Source organism: Schistocerca serialis, chromosome 1 (genome assembly GCF_023864345.2).
Source record: "Schistocerca serialis cubense isolate TAMUIC-IGC-003099 chromosome 1, iqSchSeri2.2, whole genome shotgun sequence".
Taxonomy (NCBI): Eukaryota; Metazoa; Arthropoda; class Insecta; order Orthoptera; family Acrididae; genus Schistocerca; species Schistocerca serialis.
In genome coordinates, this window is record NC_064638.1 from 692183980 (window position 1) to 692198260 (window position 14281).

The window sequence follows — 14281 nt, forward strand, 5'->3', positions numbered from 1 at the left end:
TCACAGCGACCGCGGCAGGTGTGAATGTGTGACTCAGATAATTCGTAAAAAAATATCTGTCAGGTGTGCTAGCAATCGTGCACACCTGGAAGCGTGCAACAACTGAAATAACAAACGCCTATAATCTGATAATGATACTGTCGAAATCACTACAGATCAGACGTCATTTAGGGCAGGATACCTACGTTCCAGTGATCAGTAGCTGCGCTCGAAAACTGAGGAAGGATTTGATCGCTTTGTCATGCCGAATACGATTTAATGTGGGACCATACGTCATAAAATGCTGAACACTTCTGTGCATCAAATTCTCCGCAGATATCACGAAAACAATTTAGATTTTTTGCCCCATATGAGCAGAGTCAGTATCCATCTGAGTACTGTGAATCTCTCCCTCCTTCTGTTCTACTGTAAGTACCTTTTGTACATAAATGAATTAATATTTAACACGCATTCCAATGCTGAAATGGAAATTATTATTTCACTAATAGTGCATAGTGACACCCAGCCTTCACATTGCATCGCTGGGTGTGAGAAACACGTCACATGGATGTGCCACGATGTAAAATAGAATTGAATCCAGCTAACGATAGCGTTCGTATTGAAATGCGAAATGACCGAGCAAGGTGACGCAATGGCTAGCACACTGAGCTCGCATTTGGGAGGACGACGGTTCAGTCACTCGACTTTTATTGTCCTTGACGTCCCTAAATCGCTTCATATAAATGCTTGGATGGTTCATTTTAAAGGGCGCGGCCGATTTCCTTTACCATCTCTTCCTACTCCGATCTTCTGTTCCGTCTCGGCCTCGTTGTCACACTAACCTCCTCCTCTTCCTGAAATGCGAAATGGACTTAAAGACTGATGTAGAAGATTTATGGTTTGTTATAATACCTGTTAGTTGTAATCAAACGATTTTATTTTGTAAGTACTGCCGTAGGAAAATGCAGAACGTTTTGGAGCCATCCTTTCAGTTGATTCAACAACGTCTGAAATATTGTTTGAAAACAAACACGATATCGCTGCAACCATTTCCGCGCCATCTCGTCGACGATAGAAATGAAAAAAAATTTGAAATACAAAAAAGCACAAGCAAGAAGAAACATTAGTCCTAACGTCACAGATAGTTTCAGACACATGTATGTATCTTGGTTACTACTACGTTTCACAAAACAACCCAATGGACCCAAAACTTCATTATCCTGCAATGGTTCAATAACACATACTGTACTCACAGGTAGACTTGACTCCACACTTACCCAAAGCGACTTCCCGGTGCCACAAGACACACACTCATGCTAATTAAGCCTTAATGCTAATGTACGCGGTTCAGTTGGTTTGTTCATTGCGTTGAACGCCCCTCGCAACAGCTCTGCATCGACAACAGTTTTCCCTATCTGAAATAACATTCCACCAAGTTCTACAGTTCGTTTTCCAAGGTCAATTTTGGCATGATGTTGTTGCAAGAAATCTGTAGCCGTCGCTTACTCATGGTACACCTCCAAGCATGCATTAAATCGGACTTTCTCTATTCGAAAGTCAACTGTCACCGACCCCAAAGGTGTGACTTCCTTATCCTCCACTCCACGCAACCTATAACGTGGTGGGTCTAGGTTCCGTCGTCCCATTATATTCCTAGTAGCCACTGACACTTGCGCCCCTGTGTCCAACAAAATCTTAAACTTTTTAGTTTCTATGGATCATACCACTAAACGTTCCACCTCTGCGTACGTATTCGTGGCATTAAAATTAAATGGGAGCTCCCCTAGGTGAGTCTTGGGCCCCCTCTACCGTTTAACGATTGTCCACCTCTCCTATCTCCACTTCTCCATCATCCCCACTGCCGATATCCACCCCTTCCTTTATACCTCGGTGACTGGGTACACTGCCTCTGCACATGTCCCGTACGACCACACTTATAACATTTCACACCCACTGCAAAGACTGTTTGCCTCTCGCATGCCCCTTTTGCCACGTCTGTTTCCTCACATTGAATTTCCAGCTAAATGGCCGAATACAAATCTTTCGGAGTCCCTTCACGCACGTTCCCTGATATATGCGCTGGTAACCCCCTCAAAAATACACCAAGTGCCCTTTGCTCGGCCTCCTGGAACAGAACACCATTCGCCTCATCGCTCTGACCCAACTTGTAAATATACTCGTTAATTTCTCTTATTCTGTCCGCAAATTTCTCTACCGTCTCCCCCTGTCTCTTTGACATTGTACTTAACTTTTCTCTAAAGTACCGAGCGCTATTCTGTTTTTTGTACCTTTCTAAAGGCCTTCCTTTAACTGCTTAAACGGTCCTGCCTTCCTTGAGGCCTCAGAACACCTTATATATGATTTTGCTTCACCCCTTAATCTATTCTTGGCTGCATGTAACAACTGCTCATCAGACCAACCATTCATCATAGATGAAATTTCCAAGTCCTCCACAAATGAACACACATCCCCAGATGTGCCAGAGAACGGAATAATCAAATTCGCGGCAGCTGGATTAGTCTCCTGCTGTGGCATCCTAGACAACAACGTCTGCTCCGATGCAGTTTCCCGCTCACTTCTAGATGTTAATTCACTCCTCAACTGCGTATTGTCTGCTATCAATTGTGCTACCTTTTCCATCAAAATCCGTACCACTTTTGGTTCCAACACACCTCGCGTCCCTGACTCTGCCATTGTGTCATTTTCGTTCCCAGTTAGTCCCGAAACAAAACATTTAAGTACTAGAATAATATGATTCCCTACACCTCAGTATCATCATACTCAGTAACATCATAATCAAACCAATAAAAAAGTAATTAAATGCCACAAAAATAATAAATCTTACTGCCCCAAATACACTAACACTTATTCTGACAAAAAAATAATATGCCTACGCAAAACATCTACTATGTGGCTCGTGGCAGGCCATACTCAAAACACAAACAAGAAAGAAAACGTCCAATACTCAAAAGAAAACTGATCAAAATGCGGGCAGAGAGCTCGAATATCGTACTGGACAGATGACATCCACTATTCTGACACCAAATGTAGTGGCAGCTTCTGCCACCGAATGTATCAGGATGACCAAATGTAGCGGGAAGAGGTAGAAGGCACCGTATTAAGACTCGTCCAAGCTTTTCAAATGATTTATTGTTTCCAACCACAGTGCCCTCGTACACCTCGGTCTGCATCACAGGGCCTCGTAATGCTGAGGAAGTACCCTAATGGCCCGTGCAATGCAATGACGTGTCGAGCCTTGCACACCAGCGGAGTTGCGGCGTCAGGGTGCCGACAGTCAACTCAGCGGTCTGCGTCCCTGCCCACTCAGCACCGCTCAGTGTGAGTGACAGGCAGCTAGCTGCATCTTTCTCACCGGCATGGCTGAGAATGTGGTGACTATGAGCGCCTGCGATCATGTGTCCGAATCTGCAGCCCTCGGCCTGCATATCTCCAGTGGGTGTGGGAACCAAGATGACTGCCATGGAGTGGCCCGCTGATGGCTGGCATGGGGTCGAACCAGCGACCCGCCGTGGACTGGACTGCTTGTGCCCCATCTGCTGCTGCGTGTAGCTGGTGCTGTGACGTGCCCCGCTGTCCAGGAGAGCTGCCACACTTGAATGAAGTTCGTTAGAACCCCGCACCTATTTATATGTGGCTGTGCACCTCTGTTTTCCTAACGCGCCACTCCGAGTCACATACTCATAACATCTAAATTGCACCAATGGGCCCCTTCTGCCTGTAACCTGTGCCATGCAAACCGCTGCATTTTGGCGGCCGTGGTGGTCTAGCGGTTCTGGCGCTGCAGTCCGGAACCGCGGGACTGCTACGGTCGCAGGTTCGAATCCTGCCTCGGGCATGGGTGTGTGTGATGTCCTTAGGTTAGTTAGGTTTAAGTAGTTCTAAGTTTTGGGGGACTTATGACCTAAGATGTTGAGTCCCATAGTGCTCAGAGCCATTTGAACCGTTTGAACCGCTGCATTTACTCTTTTCAGCATTTCGATGGCCCTATGGCCTCCATTCTACGTACTACGCAACTGCTGGTCAGCATAACTTACTGTCAAACGGCTCGCGCCTGGCTGTAACTTGTGTGCTCAGAATGTTGCACAAAACTAACTTTCCCTATCCTAAATGGTGGTGCCACTACAATATTACTGCAGCTATTAACGAATCAGAGTTTCAGTGCAGTTTTTGAATGTTCGTCTCTTCTACATCACTCGATAAGTGCGAATAAACTGCTCAGCCTATATGCACATCCTTGCATTGCACTGCACGAGACTTCTTTCTTTAGCTGATTTGCTGCTGTCCTGTATTTTAATGTTCACCACTTTTTGAGCAGTGTCGAGTTTCCGTTGTCAGGTGGCTTGTAAGCAGCACCCAATAAAACCTGCACCCAGTGAAATTTGCACCCAGAAAAAATATTTACCACCATATCTTCAGAAAATACATTAAAACTTAATTAAAAACACGGATTTCGAAAATTGTATCTTTTATAACCAACAAACCATATTTCAAAATGAATTGTAGTATATACCTGTGGATCAGCAATGGTACGTGTAATATACACAACACGCTATTTTGTGTGTCTACAAAATTTCTGAGTTAGCCCCAGGGACATTTCCGGCGTATTTTGACATGAGGGGCCTGTGGCCTCCTGTGGTTCTTTGCAGATTAGTTACAATTCGTTTGATACCTTAGCCCTTGTATCGGTATTGCATCGAAAATACCTGCACAACAGTGAAAATGTCAAGGCTATGCGGTGATGGTTCATATGGCTCTGAGCACTATAGGACTTAACATCTGAGGTCATCAGTCCCCTAGAACTTAGAACTACTTAAACCTAACTAATCTAAGGACATCACATACATCCATGCGCGAGGCAGGATTCGAATCTGCGACGGTAGCGGTCGCGCGGTTCCAGACTGAAGCGCCTAGAATCGCTCGGGCACTGCGGCCGGCGGTATGCGGTGACATCTGTTGTAACAAACTTGTTTCATTCACACATGGTACTTACTGTTAAACAACAGTCGGGCCCACTTTACTCTTTTTCCACAAGTTTACGTTCAGTTCTACTCGGTCCAGTGTCGAGTTGCTTTTTCAGCAGTGTTAGTTGCACATTAACAGTAATGCACGGCAGTATGAACAGGTTTACCCACGAAAAATCGCCCCTCGTCTATGGGCTCAATGAATGCCATGGAAAAGCGGCACGACGACGATATGCTCAGCTGTTCCCGCAGCGACGACAGTCAGATAACTGCATTTTTGCATCTCTTACATAGGCGCCCAAAAATAACCGGATCCTTTCGTGTTGTTATGTTTTGGCGATTGCATATTAAGGCCTTAGTCACTGTTGTGAAAGTATTTTCATAGAAACAAAAATAATTCTGGTAACAAAGCCGATTAACTCATAATTACGTTACTACTGCTTACCGCGCCACCGGAGACCACGGGTCCCTGTACCAAAATACTCAGACGATATTTCACAAAAAACTTCAAAATTTTGTCCTTGGAGTTCTGCTTCATCCTGTACAATTGACTTGAGCTGTCCGTAGCTTCTTGTCCAGTCCTAACGCTACGTTTTGTCGATCTCCAGCTGTGACTTAAAATATGAAAACAATTATGTTTGTTGCAATCATTCTACATCTACATCTACACTGTTCAAACCACTGTGACGTGCATAGTAGAGGATATTTCCTATTGTACCAGTTATTAAGGTTTCGTAACGTGCCATGCTCGTACGGAGCGCTTAAACGGCTCAGTGGATGTTGTAATCAGTCTGAACTTGTCCTCGCGATCCCTACGCGACCGATACGTAGGGGTTTCCAGTATATTCCTAGGCTCATCATTCAAAGCTAGTTCTTGAAACTTAATAACTAGGCTTTCTCCTGATAATTTGTTTTCATCTTCAAGAGTCTGTCAGTTCAGTTCCTTCAGCATATTCGTGACACTCCCCCACTAGTCAAAAAATCTGAAATCATTAGTGTTGTCCTTCTGTTTTTCCTTGAGTATCCCCTCTTAGTGCTATCTGGTACGGATCCCACACACATGAGAAATATTCTAAGATTCGTCACACCAGTGTTTTGCATGCAGGAACCGAAGTCTGCCACCTGCTGTACCGACCACCGAGCCTATGTAATCATTCCATTTCATATCCCTAAAAACTGTAACGCACAGGTATTTGTATTAGTTGACCGATACCAATTGTCTCTCGTTGGTATTTTAGTCATGGGATAGCACGTTTTCGTTTTGTGTAGTGCACAATTTTACGTTTCTAACATCTTAAGCAGTTTGTCAATATTTTCACCACTTTGAAATCTAATTAAGGTCTAACTGAATATTTGTACAGCTTTTTTCAGATAGAACCAAATTATGGATTACTACGTCGTCTGTGAAAAGTCTAAGGTCACTAAAATGTTGGCTGCAGTGTCATTACTAAAGAACATTAGCAATAATGGTCCCAACATACCTACCTGGGTCATATTCGAAGTTAATTCTTATACATTCCCAACTCCACCGAAGATAACTTACTGTGTCATACCTTACAAAACATCCTCAATCCTCGTGGTATCCAATACGATCGTAATTTTGATTTTAAGCGTAGATGTGCTACTGAGTCAAATGTTTTACATCTACTCGACTGCTGTGATTCAGGGCTTTCAGGACGTCATTTGAAGAAACCGCGAGTTGAGTTCCACTTGGTCTATGTTTTCGGAATCCATGTTGTTTGGCATGGAGGAGCTAATTCATTAGATTTCAGCTCAGAATATGTTCCAAGATCCTACAACGAATGAATCTCAAGGAAATTGGAAGTTAGTTTTGTTGCTCACATCTTATACGCTTCTTATAGCTGGGTGTGACTTGCGCTTTCTTCGAATCTCTGCGCACATTTTTTGCTCGAGGGATATATGATAGATTACGGTTAAAATTGAACTAACTCCGACGGAAATATGGTAAAGACTCCAATAGAGATTTCATCGGGTGCTGAAGTTTTGGTGATATTAGCAATTGCAGCTGTTTCTCAACACCACTGACACTAATACCTACATCTCTTCTCTCTGCAGTGGCGAGAGAATTGTGTGCGGGCAATATTCCTTGATAAATATGTATATCATTGTCGTTACTCCACCGTCGAAGGTACATGAATATTGCAAAACTGTGTAAACAATCATCGTAGAAAAAATAAGAGAAATTAGTGCTCGCACCTAAAGGTTTAGGTGTTCTTCCTCCTCAAGCGCTGTCCGAGACTGGAACGATACAGAAGTGTTCGAAGAACTCTCTGCCAGGTACTTCAGTGTGAATTTCTGAATGGTTTGTAGATATGGATGCAGATACGCATCGTAAAAGAAGGAAAAAGAGGACATGAACATTAAAATAAGTAGAACCCGTGCCATTTGTATTTGTAACACTTGAATTTCAAAATTGCTATTAGGTTCAACTTAGGTAAAGTGCAGTTCAGGTTTCAGTTCTTATACAAACATTTTCATTCTTACAGAGCAGGCTACATTCAAGTGTGTCTCGTTTAATGGTTTGAATTCTGTTTAGTCAGTTTGCGTACTTAAAGTCGTAAGGCATTTTTCACAGAAGCATCTTGGGCAGTCATGCTTTCAAAACTCGATTTATAATTTTATGTAGAACTTTAATTCTGTTAGCTTTGCTTGTTGGAACAGCAGGTCACGCACTGTGACGTCACCTATTGTAGTATTGCTCACTGCTTTGCACAATACAGAATCTCACACAATAACATTTTTAGGATACAGTTTTCCATTTTCTAATTATTTTTGGTGAAAGTTAATTGCTACCCAGTTATACAGTTTCACACATTTGGAGACTTTTTATGAGATATTATTTACGTAATTACACACATTCATTGTTCAAGATCATAATAAAGACACACACGAAGAACAGGGAACTAGCTCATTTCAGTTCAGTTTTAGTTCTCAGTATCAAACCTTCTTATTTTTATACAAACACATTACAACATCATTTATATTTCACTATGACACTGGTGTCATCTGATCATTGATACACAGGGCTATTACAAATGATTGAAGCGATTTCATAAATTCACTGTAGCTCCATTCATTGACATATGGTCACGACACACTACAGATACGTAGAAAAACTCATAAAGTTTTGTTCGGCTGAAGCCGCACTTCAGGTTTCTGCCGCCAGAGCGCTCGAGAGCGCAGTGAGACAAAATGGCGACAGGAGCCGAGAAAGCGTATGTCGTGCTTGAAATGCACTCACATCAGTCAGTCATAACAGTGCAACGTCACTTCAGGACGAAGTTCAACAAAGATCCACCAACTGCTAACTCCATTCGGCGATGGTATGCGCAGTTTAAAGCTTCTGGATGCCTCTGTAAGGGGAAATCAACGGGTCGGCCTGCAGTGAGCGAAGAAACGGTTGAACGCGTGCGGGCAAGTTTCACGCGTAACCCGCGGAAGTCGACGAATAAAGCAAGCAGGTAGCTACACTTACCACACCCGACGGTTTGGAAAATCTTACGGAAAAGGTTAAAGCAGAAGCCTTACCGTTTACAATTGCTACAAGCCCTGACACCCGATGACAAAGTCAAACGCTTTGAATTTTCGGCGCGGTTGCAACAGCTCATGGAAGAGGATGCGTTCAGTGCGAAACTTGTTTTCAGTGATGAAGCAACATTTTTTCTTAATGGTGAAGTGAACAGACACAATGTGCGAATCTGGGCGGTAGAGAATCCTCACGCATTCGTGCAGCAAATTCGCAATTCACCAAAATGCTGCGCCGAGTGTGGGAGGAACTTGATTATTGGCTTGATGTCTGCCGAATCACTAAAGGGGCACATATCGAACATTTGTGAATACCTAAAAAAAACTTTTTGAGTTTTTGTATGTGTGTGCAAAGCATTGTGAAAATATCTCAAATAATAAAGTTATTGTAGAGCTGTGAAATCGCTTCAATCATTTGTAATAACCCTGTATATCAAGAAAATCGACGATCTGAGAAAATAACCCTCTGACAGTGCCCCCCCTTCCTCCTCCACTTAACATAACTGCAGTAAGATTCAGATTTCTTCCCGGTTCGTTTACACTGAAGCACAACATCCTGCTTCGTACTTTCCAGATATTAAATGAACCATTGTTGGATTTTTTCCTTTATCTCATAACGTTATACTTATGCAAAACTATAGTATCGACACACAGTTAAACGCTTTTCTTAAATCAAAGATAATACCTACCGTCCTCATGCTATCGCCTAACCCTGCTAGATTTTCACATTTAAAAGAATAAAGAGCATATTCCGTGGATATTTCCTTTCTGAGGGAAAACTGAGAGAATCTGATAGCGAATTATGTGTCCTGAGATGCGCCACTGTTCTCCTGCACATTGTTTTCTCAAAAACGTTGAAGACGCTGGCAGCAAAGGAAATAGTCAGTGATTGTCAACTTTATATCCTTCACTCTTTTTATAAAGTGTTGTCACGAACCAGTACCTTAGTCTTTCAGGAGACTGACCACACCTAACAGATACGCTACACAGGTGACAGAGCAGAGAATTATTGTGTGACGCAGTGATCTTCATAACATTACTTGAAATTCCGTCATGCCCAAGAGTCTTTACTCTTTAATGAAGCAATAACTGATTCCATTTCACCAGTGCTTATATCCTGAAGCTGCATGTGATGTTGCTGTATCGGAACACCAGCGCTCAAAGCTCTACACAGCCTTCTGTAGCAACAGAATTTTGATTCGGCTTGAAAATTGGACGTTAAAATTGTTTTGCAGAGTTCACCAATGATTCTGCTGTCGTGTGCACACACAAACTCTGAGTCTGATATATTACGAAGGTAATTCCCAAATTAAGGTCCCTTCTTTTTTTATAAGTACAGAACTCTGTTTGTGTGGCAGTTGGTCACACTGTTATGAAGAGTGCTTCACGCGTTGTGTGTCAACATGCGCACGCCGAGCTGAGGCGCTCAGTCTTGGCTTGGCACCCTTTGAGAATGGAGCTCCCGTTGGATATTACCGTCAAGTGCGAATTGCTCGCAGTTATTCGGTTTTTCAACGCAAAGGGCACTGCCCCAATTGAAATCCATCGCTAATTGACGGAAGTGTATGGTGAGTCGTACATTGACGTCAAAAATGTTCGTAAGTGGTGTAGAGAGTTTTCAGCTGGTCGGACCGAAATTCACGACGCACAAAGGAGCGGGAGACCAACTTCTGAGGAGACAGTGTTGAAGGTTGAGCAAAGCATTAATTAACGCTGACAGGTACTGTGAGACTGAAAAACTCAAACGGGCAATTCAGAAACGGAGAAGACGAATGTTGAGCAAGGGCGTACACATTCTCCATGACAACGCTCGCCCACACATCGCTCGTCAAACCGTTGCTCTCCTGCAACAGTTTTAGTGGAACATAATCACCCACTCACCCTATAGTGCAGACTTGGCGCCCAGTGACTATCACCTGTTCCCTAGGTTAAAAGAACATTTGGCCGGTAAACGATTCAGCTCCGACGACGAGGTGAAAGAAAAGGTTCATAACTTTCTGAACAGCATGACGGCCACCTGGTACGACGTGGGCATACAGAAACTGCCACAGCGTCTACAAAAATGCACCGACGGAAATGGTGATTATGTCGAAAAGTGTTCAAGCTGTAAACTGATGTAAACAGTTGTAGAAATAAACAGGTCTATGTACTTATAAAAAAATAGGAGACCTTACTTTTGAGATTACCCTCGTATTATTGCGAGTAGTAGCGAGCGAACAGTTGTTGAGAAGTGGTCGGACGGAGCCTGCGGTGGAGAGAAACCGCGCGATGGGAGAGGTCGCAGGCTGCCGTGATCGTGCTAGTAGTGCCGAAGGAGACTTTGGTATTGATCGAGGACTTCTCATAATTGTCGTACAAGTCGTTTGTTCTTACCAAGTTATCCCTTTAAGATGATCTTTAAATATCTGCATTCCAAGCGGTCTCATATTTCTACTGCTTTTGGATATGACTCTGCCTTTTTCTTTTCGGAATTAGTATCTTTGCATAATTAACTCACATTCCCTTACTAATTTTACTCACACTGTGCCCATCAATTAGAGAATAATTTATGAACTTGTTGTCTACGATCGGCTGCTGTTCCCCTGAACTCTTATTGAATACTATAATCTCCACCTTAGAAAGTTTATATTCAGATCCTCACAAAAAATCACCCCCATGTCTTTCTTACGAACCAAGCCTAGCACAGAGCCGATTTTTGAGATAAAACGGTATAGAGGCTTATAATAAAAATTTTTTCCTTGAAAATTCAACCTCACATATATTTGGTCTTAACAATGTTTTGACATATCAACTCTTTTGAACAAGACAGTAGATTTTGCATAAATGGCCACTCCTCCCTTCCGCAAGAAAACTCTTGCACAGAAATAAGGTAGGATTTTCCCATACAACCGATGTCTTAGTGTTTCTTCGCTACGTAAATGATGCTGTGAGATACAAATAATGTCAGAGTCAAGGTCTGTTAGCAATGCATCTACTTTACCTATGATTTCTCTAAACTTTTAATGAAATAAGCTTGCTCCACCTCCTGATCTGCGTTCCTCATGTATCAAACTATCTTCCAGGTTAGAGGAAGCTTCCTGGAGCAGGGTTATCTCCTGCATGACTTTGCTGTGTCTAGTATGATCTGTCCTATACGCCCACTCATCTGCCTTGCCAGTGGCCATCTGCGCCCTCTCAAGTCCTATATTAACTCCTGTCACAGCAATATCGAGATGTGGTTGATGGTAACCCCGAAACAGTTGTACAAAGTGAACATCAGTGGTGTGAGTTTGTGTAGTAAGCCTGTCCAAGTCACCAACTATACCATAAGCTCAGACCTTACCAAGACTATTCCCAGCCGCTTTCACTATTGCAGGCTGGTCCTCTTTAATATATGGTCCAGTCACATTAATGTGATCAGCTCCCAGAATCCTGAAAAGCCACGTTTTACTGTGCGTACGTGCAGGAAGAGAGTTAATAAGGTTCTGGAAGGTACCGAGAGGAGTATGGAGCTATGCGGACTCCAGCTGCACCAGGTTTCTCAGCTGTGTATCCACGTCGTGAACACCCCAATCGAGCTGGTCCCACATATTCTCCAATGGGTTTAAATCCGGGGATTTTGGAGCCAGAGGAGTACGGTTAACTCATGATCATGCTGTTCAAAAAACGTACGTACACTGTGAGCTGTGTGACACTTTGCATTGTCCTGCTGGTAGATTCCATCGTGCCGAGGGTGAAACAAACTGCATGTATGGGTGGAAATGGTTCCCATTCTGCCTTTCCGAATGATGGAATCACTCAAAGGATGCCACGAAAACATTTCTCGTATCATACCTCTCCCTCCTCTATACTAACCCCTTATAACGGTTGTTGCAGGGCCATACGCACTACCGGCCATCTGTCCAGTGAAGCATGAAACGTGACTCATCTGAAAAGCCCAGCTGTCACCACGCAGTGTATGTCCAGTTGCAATACTGGGGTGTAAATTCCAACCTGTGCAGCCGATGAACAGCAATCAGTACGGATGCATGAACCAGGCGTCTGCTGTGGAAGCACATACGGAGGAACATTCGCTGAACAGTCTTTGAAGAGACACTATTGGTATTGGTTCATCTGGGTGGTCAGTTCCTCAACAGTTACACGTCTGTTCTGCCCGTAATACATCTGAAATGTAACGTCCACTGTTCAAAGTGCCGTCAATGCGAACAAGAGGTGACCGAGACATGTAACCAATGGCACCCCATACTATCACGCCGGGTCATACGCCAGTATAGCGATGACGAATATACGCTTCCAATGTGCGTTCACCGCAATGTCGCCAAACACGGATGCGACCATCATGATGCTGTAAACAGAACCTGGATTCATCCGAGAAAATTACGTTTTCCCATTCGTGCACCCAGGTTCGTCGTTGAGTACACCATCGCAGGCGCTCCTGTGTGATGCAGCGTCAAGGGTAACCGCAGTCATGGTCTCCGAGCTGATAGTCCATACTGCTGCAAACGTCGTCGAACTGTTAGTGCAGATGGTTGTTGTCTTGCAGACGTCCCCATCTGCTGACTCAGGGATCGAGACGTGGTTGTACGATCCGTTACAGCCATGAGGATAAGATGCCTGTCATCTCGACTGCTATTGATACGAGGCCGTTGGAGTCCAGCACAGCGTTCCGTATTACCCTCCTGAACCCACCGATTCCATATTCTGCTAACAGTCATTGGATCTCGACCAACGCGAGCAGCAATGTCGCGATACGATAAACGGCAATCGGATAGGCTACAATGCGACCCTTATCAAAGTCGGAAACGTGATGGTACGTATTTCTCCTCCTTATACGACGCACCACAACAACGTTTCACCAGGCAACGCCGGTCAACTGCTGCCTGTGTATGAGAAATCGGTTGGAAACTTTCCTCATGTCAGTATGTTTTAGATGCCGCCACCGGCGCTAACCTTGTGTGAATGCTGTGAAAAGCTAATCATTTGCATATCGCAGCATCTTCTTCCTGTCAGTTAAATTTCACGTCTGTAACACGTCATCGTCGTGGTGTAGCAATTTTAATGGCCAGTAGCGTATATTAATAAGCACTATAAGAGGGAGCGCTATCGACTGGGGTTTGTTTTCTCTGCACTGTCTGGGTGATTTCATCATTCTGGGAGGCACAATGGGTCACAAGCATTCTCCGCTACAAGCAGTTTGTTTTTTACTCAGCACAATGGCACCTACGGCCAAGACAATGCAACGTCACACAGCTCGCAGTGTACGTGCGTGGTTCTAAGAGCAGGAAAGTGAGTTTACCGTACTCCCTAGGCCCCAAACTCCCCGGATTTAAAACAATCGAGAATCTGTGGGATCACTTCCATCGGGCTGGTCTCGCTATGGATCCTCAACGTAGAAACCTAGCAGGACTGTCCACTGTACTGGAGTCAACATGACTCTACATCCATGTCCGTGTCTTCCAGAACCTCACTGACTTTCTTCCTACACGTCCTTGCTGCAAAAGGTGGTATAATGTCGTGTGGCTAGGGCCTCCCGTCGGGCAGACCGTTCGCCTGGTGAAAGTCTTTCGAGTTGACGGTACTTGGGCGACTTGCGTGTCGATGGGGATGAAATGATGATGATAAGAACCTTTTTTTTAGATTAAACCAGGTGGGTGACCATCCGCCTGTGGGTATATGGCTGGTCCTTTTTTTTACCACAAAAAATACTTTTGTGATATACCCAACAAGGTTTTCTGGTCTCTTAGCCATCGTGAGTGGCCGCAAGTTTGTTAGCTTCCGGCCACCCTCGATGTTGC